This window comes from Vicugna pacos, unplaced genomic scaffold, assembly GCF_048564905.1.
Source record: "Vicugna pacos unplaced genomic scaffold, VicPac4 scaffold_19, whole genome shotgun sequence".
In the NCBI taxonomy this organism is placed as follows: domain Eukaryota; kingdom Metazoa; phylum Chordata; class Mammalia; order Artiodactyla; family Camelidae; genus Vicugna; species Vicugna pacos.
In genome coordinates, this window is record NW_027328740.1 from 35751883 (window position 1) to 35770957 (window position 19075).

Consider the following 19075-nt stretch of genomic DNA (forward strand, 5'->3'; position numbering starts at 1 on the left):
GCTCACAAACCTGTTAATCCTGAATTTTTTTTAACACTGTCCCTTACTTGATACTTGATCTGAGAAAGGATGAAGTAAACCTAAAAATGTTCTAAGAGAGCTTGTGGTTTATACAAGGTAACTAACCAGCCACTGTTTACTATCCTAACAGGAATCTGTAGGCATATTTCTTTTCTTTCTCTTTTTTCCTTTTTATGGGCAGCTTTTAAAAACCAAATCAAACCAACCAAACCAAATCACTGATAATTCAACAGCAGGTTCTAAATCACCCCCAAGACAGCAGCTAAACTCGGTTTAGACTTACAATGCGGTTTCTGGTGGTTGGATTGGAGAATGTATCTCTATGCTGAATATAAAAGTCATTCACGGAGCTCTTCTCAAATAGGGCAAAGAAAAGCTCTTGTTCCGGTTGTTGATACTTTCATCCACTTGGAGGACTTTCATAAAACATCTCAAGTTATCAAAGGCTGAGGACCGGGTTTTCAGATCATTGGGCTTCAGAGGCAATATTATGTGCAGTATCTCAGCGTATGTACAGAACACCTCCCACAGGGGGTGTACTTTTGCAAATACAAGCTTGTCATCCAAAACCTACATTGGGAGAATGAAAACACAAACCGGGAAAGTATTTTCACATTTTTAGTACACAGATTTTTCTTACGTTGCTGGTAGTTAAAGCACTTGTGTAAACACACACATATGTCACACTGGTAAAAGTGAAGATATAATAAAAATAGATTTGCAATCCATCATACATTTTTGCCTTAAAGATAATTTCTTTGTTGAAATTACTGAAAAGTTATTTAAAATCCTTTCAGTTCCTTCATAAAATAACCAATGTTTTAGATGAAGAAAAGCAAACTTGTTAATTTTTAGTCCAAATTAGTAACTAAAAATAGAAACACCAAAATATTCTTTGCAGTGGTATTGTAATGACAATTTTTTAAATTTCTGAAACCTAGGACTATTTACATATCTGTTCAATATAGTGTTAAACAGCCATTAAAAGGGATTTAAAAGATTTATATTTGTTGATATGGAATATATAATAAAAGGAGAAAGTAAAAAAATGTGAAATGATAATTTTCCTTTTTGGAAGGGAAAAATATCTTCATTTGAACAAAAAAAGTTTAGAAGGATTTTATGATTCTTTATGTATAATTAAGGTACAGATGATTTTTAATTCCATTGTTCTTTCATTTTCAATTTTGGGGGGAAACTTTTTATAATAAAAAAATCTTTAAAAATGTTCTTGCATAAATACATTAATAGATATATTTATGACTATATTCTCTGGCTATTAAAAAAGATCTCCTAACTGTAGATCTGAAACATACATTCCATAATGCAGATTCTGAGTGACTCGCCTCCCAGCCCACAGCGAAGGCACGGCTAGTGTGACATGTTTCAAATACCATTCCAAGGAACATGCAGGCTCCCAGCCAATGGCTGCAAGGGGACTGACACTGATCTGGTTGCTCCCAGCTGCAGACCATCACAGATGAGGTTAGATCCACAGGCTCATGTTTTCTCTGTCAAAAGAAATCAGAAAATGTTAGGCTTTTACTTTCACCAGGGAACAAGAAGTTGTTTTTTTATGCAAAAAAATAACAACAAACCAATTTGAACCTGATGAAAAGACATTTACTCAAAACAGCACAGTAGCAATGAAAGTGTTCTGGCAGACAGGGACTTGTTGGATTCCTGTGAGTGCTGGACTCCTCACATGGAATTTCCTTGGCACTCCAGAAGGCCTGTGGTTGTCCTCATGGGTTTGTGGCCATAAGTGGTGCACAAAAGTCTCTGGCTTTGCCACAATTTCAAAGCCTTTTTGGCTTATGAAAGGTTTTGTCCTCAAATGGAGTTTTCTTGAGTCCAGTCACTGATGTCATTTACCAGAGTTACAGTCCAGATCTGATATTCTAGACTCTTAATATCTTGCAGACATTCAAATGGTTCAGGTTTGGATGTGTATTCACCTCTGCAGGCCTGGACCAAGTCCGATAAAGACACCCGGACAAGTTCAGCAAAATAAAAAGAAATTTTCCTCTCTGCAAGACTGAAATGTCTGTGAAGCTATAAAAACATCTGCACCTACAAAAATAGGGAACCAACTCATCAATAACATATCTATCCATAATGCATGGACATTCAAAATAAATACTGTATTTACTCCTATTAAATTCTATCTGGTTTTTGCCAAACTATGTCCTAAACTGAAAGGAAGGTAGGTAAATGTAGAGAATTTTTTACCTTTTAAGGAAAAAGGAACCCTCCTACTCGATTGGTGGGAATGTAAATTGGTGCAGCCTCTATGGAGGACAGAAGAGAGGTTCCATAAAAAAATGAAAATAGACTTCCGTGTGATCCAGCAATCCCATTCATGGGTATATGTTTGGAGAAAAATTTAATTCAAAAAGACACATGCACCCCAATGTTCACAGCAGCACTATTTAAAATAGCCAAGACACTGAAACAACCCAAATGTTCACTGACAGATGACTGGATAAAGAAGTTGTGGTATATTATATATATATATATATGTATATATACATGTATACATATATATACACACACATATATACATACCATGAACACACACACAAATGGAATACTGTTCAGCCATTAAAAAATAAAATAATGCCATTTTCAATAACATGGATGGACCTACACGGTATTATGCTAAGTGAAATAAGTCAGAGAAAGATAAACAAATATTCTATGTATTAACTTATATGTATATCTAAAAAATAAAACAAATTAATGACTATAATAAAACAGAAATAGACTCACAGGTACACAGAACAGACTTGTGGTTACCAATGGGGAGAAGGAGAAGAGGGGAGGCAGGGAGGGGTTAGGGGATTGAGAGGTAAAAAGTACTACGTATAAAATGGATAGGTTACAGGGCTGTATCATACAGCACAGGGAAATATAGCCATTATTTTATGGTGACTTTAAATGGAATATAATCTATGAAAATGTGGAGCCTCTATTTTGTACACCTGAAACTAATATGATGTAAATCAACGACTCAATTACAAAATTTTTAATCAAAGTTTTCTTTTCATATTATTTGCAATAAGTTAGAAGCCAGCACTCTCAATAGAAACATAGTGCAAGTCACAATTTTCCAGTAATTCCATTTAGAAAATAAAAAGCAATAAGTGAAATTAATTCCAGTAATAATTACATTTATCCCAAAATATCCAATACACTATCATTTCAAAAGTGTGATTGACACTTTTAAAACTTATTAATAATATTTTACATTATTTTTGTTGTACGAAGTCTTGAAAATCTATTATGTATTTTCCACTTATAGAACATCTCAATTCACAATAGCCACATGTGGCTCGTGGCTACCATACTAGACAGACCAGATTACACCATTCACACTTCTGATAAATTAGCTGCTCTTTCTTATTTAAAAAACTTGCAGAAAAGTGTTTAGATATGGCCTCTATCAAACAAAGCAACCGTGACGGTTGGGGATTATCTTCATTATAAAGTGAAAAATAAAGGTAAGAGAGCCATGCTTACACGTATGTTAATGTAACAATACCTTCTTAATTCATTCAGGACTTTACAATCTTTCTTCATATGCCAAGGATTCACTGTCACTGCGCAATGTTTTTCACTATTATCATCTTCGTGATTGAGAGGCTTCTGATGACCCTGCTTTGCGCATCTGTACATAAATTAACAAAACAGAGAAAAAGACCTTATTTAAGATAATTTAGGGGGGAGGGTATAGCTCAAGTGGACGATCATGTTCTTAGCATGCCCAAGGGCCTGGGTTCAATTCCCAGTACTTCTTCTAAAAATAAAATAAATAAATAAAAACCTAATTACCACCCCCCAGCAAAAAATTAATTTATTACTTTAATTAAAAGTTAAAAAAAGATAATTTAGTGCAGGCTTATCAGGCTACAAGAGCTACAATGAATGCCCCCACCCATTAATTTAGAAGAAGTCTCACAGTATTTCTCAACATAAAGGCTAAAATATAATTGAGAACACTTCCTGATGGTCAGAATCATTTTAACAAAAATGTAGATAATTACGTCCGTGGTGTCAAATTTCTGTAAGAGTTGGGCATGGAACATTTAGTAAAAGTGATTTTGCAGCTATCTTTGAAAGAAATGCTGAGAAATGATCTTTTCTGTTGGAAATTAGCCTGCTTTTAAATTCTTCAGTAGGCATACGTGTTTACAAACCAGGCAGGAACTGGATTATATTTTACATATACTTTAGAAACTGATTTGAATTTTGCCCTTTACCTGCAAGGCTATTTCTTAGGTAATAACATAAGCCCATTTCTTAGGTAATAACATAAGCAGGCCACTATACTAAATTTTTTTTCCCTGTTTGCTTAATCCTCACAACAACTCTGTAAGCTGCTATTATTACCCCCATATAACAGATAAAGAGCTTGAGGCAGAAAATAATTTGGGTAACTTGGTAAATGGTGGAGCTGGGTAAGACTGCAGCCAGTCTGACACTCAAGTCCATTCTTTTCACCAATGTCGGATACTGCTACCTACATTCAGCAATGACCGCTAATTTCATATTTAAGTGTGTCATTTCAAAAAGTGCAAAGCTATATTAGTACTGCTGTGTAAATTATCCGTTTGAGATGTGATTGCCAAAAAAAAAAAAGAAATAAAATCAGGGTGCCACTGAGGGGAGGGCAAACTGCATATGGACGGACACAAGGGGACTTTATGAGGACAAAGTTGCACAAATCTAGAAATAGATAAAATGGCTGACTTGTACAATTATAATGTGTGAATTTTATGGCCTGTAAATTACACCTTAATACAGCTATTAAATTAAGAAACTGGGATACCAAATTAAGACTAAAACACATATATATATCACACAAAGAACAACAGGCAAATATCAATATTTACTGCACCATTTTCCTTCATGCAGCTTCTGATCCTCACCCGTTCCTGAAAGGATGATTCATTTTTAAAATAGTCTTTAAATTTATTCAGCAAATAATTTTTGACTGCCTACTATGTACCCAGGACTAGTCTAGGCACTTGGAATAGATCAATAAACAAAACAAAATTCCTGTCCTCACGGAGCTTGGTTGGAGTCTAGCTGGGATGGGGGTGGAGATGACAATTCACACAACAGAGCAGCAGAGGAGGTGGCATGTTAGGAAAGAGGAACCATGGAAAAATCAAAAAAGGGCAAGGTAAAGAGAGTTGAGGGTATGGGATGAGGGTGATGTTGTATTAAATACCAGAGCAGGCCACACTGAGGACTGAGGGTAGAACTAAGACTTGGAGGTAAGAAGTCCCAGGTGGACGGAATAACCATCACCAAGGGCAGCGCACACCTCACATGTTCCAGAATGGGGACACGGCTGGAGCTGCGGAGAAGGGTCAGTGCAGGTCCTTCATGGCCTTGGAGGACGTTGTAAGGACTGTGGCTTTTACCCAGAGTGAAATGGGGAGGCACTGCAGAAGGACGACACTATCTAACTTAGGTTTTCGAGGCTCACTTGACTGCCGGGTGAGAATAGTCAAAACGGGTCAGAGATGAAAGGTGGGAAGCCTCTGAAAAGGGCTGTGCAGGAGGAGAGGACAGTGGCTCAGGGCAGGGAAGCAGCAGTCGAGGCAGGAGCCATGGTGAGAAGTGGCTGGGTTCTGGATATGGTTTAAAGGCAGTGTTAAACCAGATCTATTGACAGAATTCATGTGGTATGTCAGTGAAAGTCAGAGTAACTCTAAGCTTTTTAACCCAAGCAGCTGGATGGATTAAGTTTCCACTAACTGAATGGGGGAGGTTGCAGGAAGAACCAGTTTGGGGGGTAGGAGAACAAAGGGCTCAGTTTTTACACATGTTGCTTTTAAGATATCAGAGTTTCAATTGAAGGTGTCAAATCAGTAGAAGATTGTAAGAGTCCAGAGTTGGAGAGAAAAATTCTAGCAGGAGACAGAAATGTGGGAATCATGGGTCACACAGGTGGCACAGGAAGACATGAAACCCAGGTAGTCAAACATTAAGATAACCTGGCATTAACCATAGAAGTTGTCCTTGAGGGCCTGCCTAGTAGGTGTGGATATCAGTCCTAATTCCTGACCACTCGAGTTTTAAAAAGCAACTTACAAATGAATTCGTGCAAGACACTGCCTCCAGTGGGTGGGTCCAGAGCTGGAGTGGGAGAATTGGATGGTGCACGCTACTCCCTATGGTAGAATGTGTGTGTGTGTACACGTGTGTGTGCGCAGGGGGATGAGATACACCTGGCTTAAGAAAAAGAGCAAGTAAGTCTAGAAGCTGAAAGATGAAAGAACATCCAGATATGGTAGAGGGAACAGGGGAAACACTGTGTACTGTAAGACATATGCCCATAATGCCATTTCCCACCATCCTTTCATCAGGAACACAGTTGGAAAGGGGGGAATTATGTAGATACGTGTGATGTACACAAACTTTCTGACTATGTAACACTGAATATCTACATATGTAGCAAGTTAATGATATTTATATCTGCTTCAAATTTAAAAACAAGTTCACAACAGAGGGAAAATAAAATACTGAGGACTGGTAGAAGTATCATAGAAGGCCTTTCAATGCTCAGAATGGAAGCAAAAGCAGCTTCACCCCACAAAGAATGTCAATAAGAGTCAAGAATGTTTATATTTGCTTAAGAAATTGAGAGTTACAACTTCCTGCTTTAAAGAATTAACATAAGACAGATACCACACTATAAGCAACGTCTATACTGGAGATTTCTTAAAGCTATTTTAGTTCCTGCTTGTTCTGATGTACTCCAGAAACTCTGCAAAGAAAACCTTCTATTCAAAGGCTTAAAGGAATAAAAAAAGAAATAACACTGCATTCTTTTCAGTGTTCTCTGTACTGAAAGTCAATTGCAAATGCAGCACCCTGCCACAGGTCTACATTTTTAACAATAAAGACCTTTGTGCAATTTTTCAATTGCTATGTGACTTTGGGTCAGTCTCTCACTAAGAAGCAGAATGGAGTACCAGAAAATGACACATCAGGTCTAAAACTACAGATGTGGGAGATGAACCTACACCAGGACACAGCTAAGTGGGAGGGTAAGGTTTACCTTTTAAGTTACCGTAAGTGCAGTTACACCTGCTCCCTGCTTCCCCTGTGAAGTGAAGAGCTAGTCTTTTCCAGAAAAGCTCTCATTCTGAGAACTGTCTTCTTTAAAATATTCGGAGATTCTCTTTTAAGGTTCTTTCACTTTTAAGCCTTTCCCCAACTCTACATCCTATAACAAGTGTAAAAATTATCCTATAGCCTATTGTTACAGAACATACTCTACAAAAGCTGAGGTTTCCCAGGGTTTGGATCCCAGAACTCTGCTACCAGATAATCCTAAAGCTTTCCTTCCATAACAGACTCTTCTGCCAATTCCCAGCTGCGGGCAAATTCGGCTTCTCAGACCAGGTAACTTTCTAACTCTGCCTACGAACACTCTGCTGCCAGTAAAGGAACTCTCAGACAGAAAGCACACAATGCCCCTAGTGAGGGTTGCCTCCTTCAATCAATCAAGATGCCATCACCAAGCAAATATTTAAACCAACTGCAAAACCTCTGAAGACAACTTACAAACAATATACTTTCTATGGAGGCATACTATTTGCTCTGGAATAGTGATTTCCATTGGAAGGAACAAAGGACCACATGACCCAAGCAATTTTTTAAAACTGCACATAACCATCCCTCTTCACGTGAGGATTCAGGCAAGACGGTCTTACAGGCCTAGGTGTAACAGAATGACAGCACCTCTAGGAGTAGGGTGAGAAGTAGCGAGGTAGACTTCTAGTGAAAGGGGGTGATGTAATAGGCCCCATCGCCCACTTACCTACCACCACAGGACAATCATCTCAGATCGAGAACAAACACTTTAGGAAACAGGTTGTTTATATTTTTATGGTATTCTGGTGGAAATAACGCCCTGAGTCATGTGAAGTTGTGGCTGCAAAATTGAACAGGGGACTGGACATTTTCACATTCAGGACAAAAGTAGCCCCTGGATAGCCACCATATCTGCTCTCCCCTTTGCCTGTTCACCCCAAAAGCTGCAGAACTCTCCTGCTTGCAATGACACCCACCACTTCTCATAAATTCTTGCAAAGTTCACATCAGCAGCTGGTGGTGTCAAAGTCGCCATTTGTACTGCTATGAAGTCCCTCCATTACTTTATATCCCTTCTATTTTCTCTGTTGTCTTCCTAGCTACACTTGCATCCACAAGATGGTTACCGCACTAACATTGCCTCTGTAATCAGTCCAGGATATAGGAAGTAGAGATTCAACTGTAACCAGTCCCAGAATACTTGTCATCCCACTCTAGTGTCCCAAAAAATACTCTGGCATCCCTCATCTCACTCAAAGAACCACTGCATTACTTAGAGGTTGTAAAATTAGAGGGCTTTCTCTACTGGGAAACACTGTGGCTTGTGGTAGAGTTGTGATTTCAGTTTTTGCAACTACTTACAGGCAAAAAGACATGGCCCGCAAATTTTCTTCAAGCGTTTGATATTTAAACTTTCATTAGATACAGAGCCGGTGGACTAACCGTAATCTATGAACATATGGTCATATTATCAAATAATGTTCATGTCTACCTTACAGACATGTAAGGACTTGGATTACACCTGCAGCCTCTAGGCCTTTAGAATTGGATGTGAAGCATCCTGTGAGATAAAAAACCTCCTATCCAGTCACAGAACACAATTACAGACAACATGACACTAATGTCACTGAATACTTTAGTATAGTCCATGTATGTTTAAGTTACATCTCCAATTTCTCAGAGCTGGAAAGGAGATGTCTAGAAAAGCTGGAAAAGCCCAATTACCAAAACAGCTCAAAAGTTATAGCAGACTCCTGCACCTCCCAGAACAGAGGGCGGAGGGGGCATTGCCCACCACTCTGTCCTCCCCCAGGACGTGGCATGTGGGGAAGCAGGCAGGAATGGGTGGCTGGGACTCGGAGGTGGAGAGGTGATGAAAGCAAGAGTGGAACTGCTCTGGTCCTAGAACAACAGAGCTGTAAAAAGCTCGGCTTCAGTTCAACCAACTCCCTCTCCCACTTTCCCTCCCACCTACGTGACAAACAGAGCACAGCCAGGCACTTTCTGCCCATGACGGTGACTACTAGCAGGAAAGGGACCAGGATAAAAGCATGTCCTATAAAAGATCAGTCTGATTTTAAGGCTATGTTATAAACAATGAACAGCACTCTCAGAGTGGGACACTTGTGAGGCGCTCAAGTAGGGAGGAGGAGGTTGAGGATCCATTTCCAGCACTTCCATGTCTTTTATCACTCCTATTTCTGACCTTTCCTTTGCCACTTTTTGTAGCACTGCCATCACTGGCAGGTAAAGGGGCAGCAATGTGACTTGGCCGTTTGGCTGATGGGGCTACATTTCCCAGCAGTGGAATGAAAAGGCACTGGAAGAGGATCAGCTGGAAGATGTGCACTGCGGTCCTGGCCTGTGCCAAACACTAACCAGGTGATCCTGGGTTAGGCTCTTAGTCTCTCTGGGCTTCCGGCTGTTTACTTATAAAATAAGGTTTTGTCATTACACAAATATATCCAATATGAAATGTAACGTGAAAGTCAAACATAATGACATCTCACCTGCTTGCCTCAGGGAACTGTACAAGCACTGAACACTATGTGAATGTAAACACAGTCTTAAGAAAACTATTGAGATAAAGCGCTAAACTGAACATGGAGATAAAGTTTTTTGGATTTTCTTGGCTTTCTTTTTTAACTGCAACACTGAATTAATAGTTATTAGCTATAATCCACACCACCACCACTGCGAATAAATAAAGAAGGCAAGCACTGCCTGGATGCCTGTTATTGCCCGATGCTAAGCAGGGTGAGGGGTATAAAGGAGGCTGAACAAGTGAGTCTTCTCCAGTTACCAGCTAAGTGAGGAGACACATTGGAAATCACCCAGGAATGGTACCAAGTCAGTACTCAAATCCAAGATTACAGGCTACTGATCATAAACAGTACAGGAATACAAAGAAGAGCTAGAAGTATTTGGAATAAATAGGGAAGACTCTATGAAGGGGATGGGGCTCCAACTAGTTCTCAGGGCAATTCTAATCTGTTTTAACTGAGGACTGGATAGGAAAAGGCTGGTGACTCCTGGTTTTTAATAAGGCACAGGTTACCCTAGGAGGCTAAGTTACATAATGATTGGAAAAAATAATGTAAGTCCAAAATGATGAAGGGTCGAGACTCCCTGGCTGAGATCTGGTTGTGTTAAGTCTTTGACTTGACTGTAGATGTTGGAGCACCAAAACTCTAGGTTGACTGAAAGGGGGGGAGAGAATATCCAAGAATTCAGCAGAAGGAAAAATTCATGTATCAGGGATGAAAGCTCTTCATCAGAGTATCAGCAATCAGAATAGACACTTGAAACCAACAACATACAGTTCAAGAAGCTGACAAAATGTGGAGGGTGGTGAGAGAAAGACAAATCAAAGACCACTCCAAGCCTTTGTGTATTCAAGACCGGAAGAATGATTATCCCACTGAATAAGTGGAGACGCTGCAAGAAAAAAGATTATGAAATCAGCTTTAGACATGTTGAATCTGACGTATGAGCTAAGAGTAGGTTTTCTCTAAGAAGCTCAAAATTCAAAACTGAAGCACAGATGTTGAGTACAGACTTAAGATGCAGATGGACAAGACATGATAAATCTCCTAAAAGAAAACATAGGCAAAACATTATCTGACATAAATCTTAGCAACATTCTCCTAGGGTAATCTACCCAGGCAATGGAAATAAGAGAAAAAAATAAACAAAAGGGACGTAATTAAACTCATAAATTTCTTCACAGCAAAGACAACCATAAGTAAAACAAAAGGAAACAACAAACTACGAATGGGAGAAAATATTTGCAAATGATACGACTAACAGAGGCTTAATTTTCAGAATATATAAGCAGCTCATAGAACTTAATAACAAAAAAACAAACAACTCAATCTTAAAATAGGCAGAAGACCTAAAGAAGCATTTCTCCAATGAAGACACAAATGGCCAATAGGCACATGAAAGAATGCTCGATATCACTAATAAACTGAGAAATTCAAATCAAAACTATAATGAAGTATCAGCTCCCATCAGTCAGAATGGCCATCGCTCAGAAGTTCATGAATGATAAATGCTAGAGAGGCTGTAGAGTGAAGGGTACCCTCTTACACTGCTGGTGGGAATCTAGTTTGGTGTAGTCATTATGGAAAGCATGGAAATCCCTGAAAAAACTAAAAGTAGACTTACCCTATGACCCAGCAATCCCACATCTGGGTATATAACTGGAAAGAACTCCAATGTGAAAAGATACCTGCACACCAGTATTCACAGCACCACTGTATACAATAGCCGAGACATGGAGGAAAGCTAAATGTAGCAACAGATGACTGGATAAAGAAGTTGTGGCATATTTATACACTGGAATACTACTCTACCATGAATAGGACAAAATAAAACCATTTGCAGCAACATGGATGGAGCTAGAGATCGTCATTCTAAGTGAAAGCAGCCAGAAACAGAAAAATACCAAATGATACCACTCATATGTGCAATGTAAAAAAAGAGAGAAAAAGACACTGTGAACTCATCTACAGAACAGAAACAGACTTGCAGACTTAGTAAACAGTCAAGGTTACCAGGGAAAGGGGATAGGAAGGGATAAATTTGGGAGTTCGAGATTTACAAATGTCAGCCACTATATATAAAAAGAGATTTTAAGTTAAGTTTCTTCTATATAGCACAGAAACCTATGTTCATTATCTAGCAATAACCTGTAATGAAAAAGCCGATACAGCCACCAACTGAGGAAGCAAGAGAAGAAAGGAGAGTTAGTTATGCTGGGCTCGAGCCGACTTCTAAAATCCTTGTCAGCCACTGAGGCTGCCCCGAGTACACTGAGCTTTCCTTCCAGGGACAGGCGGACATGACATGCGTCCTGCAAACCTGGGGCAGCAGAGGCCGTCCCCAGGTCTGGCCCTAGGGGAGATGGGAGCAAGTCCACCTGCTCCCCTTGGGGCAGCACCCCTCCCTGCAGCCCCCGCCACCTGACTGCACCACGCCTGCCTCTCAGGAAACCACTGACTTGAAAACAAGTGGTCCACGAACATGGGGCAGCGGCAGGGAGATGGGCAGCGACCTGGCAAGCTGGTAGATTTGCCCCCATCTCCCCCACGGCCTGTCAAGGGCTCGGCCTCTGCTGCTCCAGGCACGGTCCGCAGGTCAGCCTGCTCTCGGGAGGAGGGCACAGTGTGGTCGAAGGCAGTGGCGGGTTATGGTGTCTGCCCATGGGAGCCCTTGGATTTGCTTCAAACTCCCCAGCGCATGGCCTGAGCTTGGCCTCTGCTGCCTCAGGTTCGTGGAACTCAGGTTACAGGTCAGCCTGCTCCTGGAAGGCGGGTGCTGTGCTGTCAGGGAAAGGTGGCGGCTGCTATGGCGGGATTGGGGCTGCCCTGTGAGAGCGGGGGTTGCAACAATTTCCCGCTGCTGCTGCAGCCATCCCAGCACACTGATCGCACCGAGCCCATCTCCCAGGAGCAGACTGACCTGTAACCTGAGTCCCACTAACCTGGGTCTTTAGAGGCCGCCCCCAAGGTCAGGCCGCGGGTAAGATGGGAGCAAATCCAGGGGCTCTCATGGGGCAGTCCCCATTCCATCCGAGGCCCCGCGACCGCACCGCACCCGCCTGCCAGGAGCAGGCCATCGTCTGAGGGCCAGTCGGAGATGCTCTGGAACCGTCCACGCGCCCTCCCAACTCCCGGGGCTGTACCTGCTCTCCTAAACCCGGGTAGAAGCGGCGGCAAAAACGCGGTGTTCAGGAACTACTAATACCGGGGTTACCACGAACCACAGCGGCGGCTGGGACCCGCCTCTGGGTCCTAACGGGACGCGCGGCCGGGACCTCACCTCCGCACCCCTCCCTGGGCGCATCCTCAGCTGCACAGCCCAGGCGTCACCCGCCGGGTCCCCGAGAAGCGCGCCCCTACCAGCGCCCTCTTAACTGTCCGGCAGCGGCAGCCGAGCCGCGGGCAAGCGGCGGCCCAGGCCCCAGGCCGTGTTCCTCTTCCAGGAGCTGGTCCAGGAGCAACCGGCTGCCGCCAGCTTCCACGCGTTCTGGGTGGGTTCCGGCGTCCGCGCGTCTGTCCGTCTGCGCGTGCGCGCCCCTCCTCCTCCCGCCCGCAGCGCAAACTGCTCGGGTGGGTCTCCTGCTTTACCGGCCCTGGCCGCTGGGGCCGGGAGGAGCCAGGTGGGGCCCCTCCTGCTTGTCCCGCTGGGTCTCCATCCCCAGAGCCTTCACCCAGCCACCGACTGGGTCCTGGCACAGAACTAGAACCACGACTGCCCTAGGCTAGGCCTCACCACCCAGCCCCACTTCCCCTGATCAACTTACCCTCCCTGTTACTACCCTCCCACCACTGGCCAGGCCCAGTCTCCCACCAGACCTTGAAGACAGGGCTCCTTCTCCTCACACCATTGTCCCTGCCCTGACACTCCATCCTGCTAGGTCCTAACCTATGGCCCCTACACCCACAAGCTTACCCCTCATGCCTCAACACAGGACACCCAACAACCTGAAATTATCCCCCTCACCTCTCAGCCAGGTCATTTCCACTCTGATCGGGCCCCACACCTCTCAACCTGTACCCCCACACCATGGGATCCCCTTCAATCTGAGTGCACCCCTACTCTGAGCTCACTCACTCACCCCTCACCCTGTGGTTGGGGTGGGGAAATCCGTGCTCCAGTAATGATGACTACTGCCACCAGTGGGGGATCGAGCCTAGTGTGCACCTTCATAGTTAATGTCTGAGACTACAGGGTGAGGCAGGCTGGGCTGAAGGTGGTTCCAATTCCCGCCTTGGCACCCTGATCCCCGCAGCCTGTGCCTCAACTGACCCGATGGGTCAGGTTGATCCCAGGCTGCCAGCCACTGGCCTTGGGCTTTGGGTGGTTGATGGTACTGATGGTGATCTGGACCCCTAGGGCGGAGGCACTGGGCACGCGGACCTTTGGTGTGGGGGAGTTCAGAGTTTGCACTTGATCCCAGGGTTACACAGCAGATGGTGGGCTGTGTGCATGGGGCTGTGTGCATGGCATGGACTCAGCACAGGTGGGTGCAGGGACCTTGTTCATTCACACCAGGCCAGAGGGAAGAGGAAAGGGAGTTTTTAAAGTGTCAAAGTGAGGAACCCAAAGCTTTAGAGCAAAGTAGGAAGGTGCACTGGCCAGGCCACCATGGATCTCACCGCGACGCTTGTCCCTTGCATCAGGGGAGACTGGAAGTTGACTGGCCAATGAGACATCCCCTGCTGTGGTATAGTTTACAGGCAATTGAAGGGATTTTGAAAGGTAATTTTAATCCAATAATTGTCAGTTTCTCTGCGGTAGATTAGGTCCAAAATCATGGTGAATCTGGCAAGGATCCTGCCTGAAATCCAGCCTGGGACAGTGGAGGACCCACCCAGGAATCATCCACTTAGCTCTCACCAAAAGTCACTGTAATAGAGAAGAACAAATCTGACTCCATATTGGATCTGTTCCTTTTCTTTAACCCTCTGCAGTGTTTTCTAGGCTTAGACTTGCTAGCTCTGCACTTTTTGTAAAACAGGGTTGCCTTTAGCCTGAAATAAACAGGAGAGCCTATTCTCAAAAGTCTGAGCTTTAAGGATATTAACACTTTGCACTCCTATAAAGATAACAAGTTGCAGAATAGAAAAAGTTAGTTTTGTTGCAGGTTTTGCAGAAACACCATGATCTGACCCACGTGGACAGCTGCAAAGGATTCCAAGAACAAGGAATTTCTACACCAACAAGTTTGCAACAACCAACCACAGCCCCTCCACTTTTTAGCAGAATAAGAGCCTGAAGTTGACATGTGGAAGATGGTTCTCCAAGATATTAGTCCGCCATTATCTTGGTTTACAGCTGTTTATGTAGACCAGGCCTCTGTAAGTCCTCTAACAAAACAAAAGTAGTTTTCTATTCTACAACCTGTTGTCTTTATATAAGTGCAAAAGTGTTAATATCCTTAAAAATCAGAGCCTTGAAAGTAGGCTCTCCTGTATATTTAAGGCTAAAGGCAACATTGTTTTACAAAGGTGCAGAGCTAGTAAAACTAAGCCTAGAAAAGAGGGCAAAGGGTTAAAGCCAAAAGGACAGATCTTCTATGGAGTCAGATTTTTTCTTTTCTATTATACTATATTCTATTTTTGTTTTAAGTATATAAGAATAAAGTTTAGCCTTTTTCCATTTTAAATTGTGCAATTTTAAGGAGCATTAATTGCATTCACAGTGCTGTGAGACCAGCACCACTTGTTTCAGACTATTTCCTTCCTCAAAGTAAAAGCTTGTATACAAAGAGCACCCCACGTCTTACCTCCCCCAGCCCATGACAAGCCCTAATCCCCTTTCTCTCTCTATGTCTTTACCTATCCTGGAGGTTCCCTATCAATGAAATCGTATAAAAGGTGGCTTTTTTTTGGTTTGTCTGCCCACATATCTTAAGTAGGGACGGGTGAATTATTTTTTTTTTCACGTGAATTAGCATTTTTGTATTTTGAGAGGAAAGTCCAGATGGATTAAAGATGAGACGTACCATATGAAGCCCTTTTAGTAACTCTGTGTATAATCTCGGGGTAGGCACTGCTGTTCTAAGTGTGAAATCAGAGCCAGAAGGGAGATGCTTAGCTCTTCTTGTGGCAAAATCAAACCAAACAAAAGCAGAAAACAAAGGCCAAGAAAGACAGCTGGAAAGACAAACCACAGCCTGGAAAAACCTTTCCTCATGACCCAAGGTCGGAAAAAAGCTTCACATCCCTGTGGTCCAAAAAGCTCTTGAAGCCCAGTGTTCTGAAAAGAAACAAAACACACAGAATCAGTTCCAACGAGAGGCAGTGCAGGTGGCCGGTTTGTGCTGGAGTTGCTCGACCTCTCAGGTGAGGACACAGGCAGACAGACAGACTGCAGAGACAGCATTGGCCACCATCACCCTGGCAGGTCTTTAGCCCGGTGACAACCAGCCCTGGTGACAATGTGAGCAGGCAGAGGCCCCAGGAGGTACCCTGGAAGGAAGAGCAAATGGACGCTCCTCTCCAGCAGAACAAGGTGTAGGATACATCAAAGTGCCACAGGTGCATCCCTTCCCTAGCAGTGCTGAGCCTTAGAGAAGATCCCACCAAAGTGCTTGCACAATTTTCAAAGATAATGTTTCTTCAGTAACATGAATTCAAAATAATCAATATGTCATCAAGGGATTTTCAGAAGTGACCTGCCCTGGACCCGTACAATACACACACATAAATACACACATATACACATAAATATATACACACATACATACAGGAAAACAGACAGACAGACTGAAACACAGAGAAGCACGGGGAGACAGAGAAACAGAGAGAGAGACAACTCAGAGAGGCACTGAGAGACAGAGACCGAGAGAAAGAACACTGGAGCTGGTAATGAGTGGAACTCACATACATTTTCACAAGTCAGTCTATGTGTCAGAACCTGGTCCCAAAGTCGATCCACCCTCCAGGGGAGGGTGTGGGGATCCCACAAGGGTGTGGGAACAGAAGGCAAAAAATAGGAATCCATTGTGGGGCAGCCCACCACAGAGGCCGAGATGGGACACTGGGCCTGTATTTCAACATGACAGAATGACCTAGGAGGTTGTATGCCAGAGCGGACGATGTCAGAGTTGTATTTAATTTCAGTCTCACGACTGGGAGCGGGGAAGCAAGCAGCAAGGAAAGTGACTTTCTCCAGACCCCAGGGCAGACCCCGGCCTGTGTGGGGTGTGCTTTGAACTCTGCCAGCCCTCTGTGGGGTCCTTCCTTTGCTGAGTCTGTGCACGATCTCCCTGTGATGCCAGCCCGTGGGGGTGACAGAAGCAATAGGTGTTTCTAGGTCTAGAGACAGGATGGGTTCTCTAGGAAGCAGGGGCCAGAATGATCCCCACTGTGCTGATGGGGGATTGGGGAGGCCCTGAGAGGCACATGGCTTGTCCAGGATGATAACACTGCTGAGTAGGGGGAGCCAGGTCTGAACCCAGCTGTGTCTTCAGAGCTGCGGCACTGGTTGCATCCAGGCCTCCCCAGGGCTATGGGGGGGGGCCTGAGTTGGTGTCACTGTGTGTGGACATGGCATGGAGTGAGAAATGAGAGATTGGAAGCCCAGAAAGGCCCTTGAGGAGCTTTGTGTCAGGAGGAAGCTTGGAGAAGTGGACCCCAGGAAGTGACCTCACTTCCCTGGCAATAGAGCCCAACAGAACTTGGAACCGAAGTCACCAGGCACCCACTCTGTAGAGAAGTCCCTACTCAGCTCACCTGGTTGGAGACAGAGGCATGTTCTGCTGCATTCCATTATCCTGAGGCCGCAGGCCCCAGAAAGCCCGCAGCGAGGGTCTCTACCAACGCTGCCGGCACTGGGTCAGGTCTCACCCAAGGCACCTCTGGCCTTTTGGACAGAGAGACCCAAAGGTAACACAGGGAGGCCCAGGGCAGGCCCCTCCAGGCTGGGCCACCACTCAGATCCCATCCAGGTAGCCACACGGCCCCATCCTGCCTGGTGGAGGTGGAGCAGTCAAGTTGGGGATGGGTATCTGCCTCAAGAAAGAGAAGGACAGAGGCCTGGGGGGCCCAGTCACATAGACAGCCCAGGACAAAGCTGGCTGGCTGAGATGTGGAGAGGCTGGGAAGGGTCCTGCTGCCCGAGGTGGAGCCCATGCTCTCTGGGTATGTATTTTCCCTCCCGGATGTCTGAGCTGAAAAAGGTTCTGGTCTGATCTAGCAGCAGAGGGTAGAGTCTAAGGAATCAGGAGTGTTCCTGGCCGGGAAGGACTCTGAGACTTCCATGCTGGGTCAGCTGCTGGTCACTATCATTGCAGAGCCAGATACCACATATTGAAAAGAAGCTGATGAATAAGAACACCAACGCCCCCTCCCCAAGTGAAGGGCTGGTGTGTCACTCTTCTGAGGGCCAGCGCAGACTCCTGGTGGGTCTGGATATGGAGGGGTCCCCACCACCATGGCCCACAAATCAGTGGGGCAGGCCTCCGACCCAGACATCACCCAGGGCTCTCCCAGGGACCTACCCGGGGCTGACGGGTAGCTCAGCACACCCTGGTCTGACCTGGAGCACCGTGCCCACCTCGCTGCAAGTCAGGTGGAGGACCAGGAGCCCCCGAAGCAGAGACCAAAGGTCAAAAAGGCAGGGCTGGTGTATGTGTGTAGGTGAGGGTGGGGCAAAGGCTGGGCCACACAGGGAGGTGTCCCTAGAGGCTACTGTTGGGACCAGAAAAAAGAATGGCCTCAGACCACCTGTCTGGAAAAATTCAGTCACAGAACACATCCTGTGGGCACTTTCTGGGTGGGAGCTGTCTGGAAAGCTCTGGGAAGATTTCTGTCCTTGTAGAGGCACATGGAAAGGGAGGCAGGTGCGTAAAATTTTCCTCTCTCACAGCATGAGGTCTTCCACAAGACTTAAAACTCTCTCCACTTCCAATAGTTACAGAGGAGGCAGGGGCAGGGGAAGATGTCAGAGACCAAAAATGGGACGAACTGGATCCTGCAGGAGACCTCGAGCTACCTCCTGCCGCTCCTGCAGCTCTTCCTGAACCTGCATCTGCAGCTGGACTGCTGGGCAATGGAGAACCAGTTCAGGCATCACCACCACCTGGGGTAGAGCCCCCTCTGCACCCACCCACACCTTCTTCTCCAAAATGTTTTCCAAAATCCCACCGTCAGTCCCCCCACAAACTTGACGTCCCTTCCGCTGGAGATGTTTTTGTTTCATTTTCTTTAGTTTCCTTTGCTTGTTTCACATCATTTATGACATCCTTTATTTTTCTTTTTAGAGTTTCATGTAATAAAATATAGACTTTTCCCCTTTTAAATTATGCAATTCAGGAGCATTAGGGGTATTCACAATGTTGTGCGACCATCACTACCATCTAGTTTCACACTATTTCTTTCCTCAAAGTGAAACCTTGGATCCAGAGCATGCACTCCCCTCCCTCCTC

General features: G+C 44.5%; 1 long non-coding RNA gene across 1 annotated transcript; it reads right to left on the reverse strand.

The window, feature by feature from the left end:
* Positions 1 to 403: 403 nt before the first annotated feature.
* LOC140692935 (uncharacterized) lies at positions 404 to 13191 on the reverse strand. The gene is made up of 5 exons (XR_012068572.1): positions 12961 to 13191; positions 3566 to 3691; positions 2254 to 2312; positions 1338 to 1532; positions 404 to 591 (listed from the first exon to the last, which is right to left on the reverse strand). It is a non-coding gene; the product is annotated as an uncharacterized lncRNA (long non-coding RNA).
* Positions 13192 to 19075: the final 5884 nt, after the last annotated feature.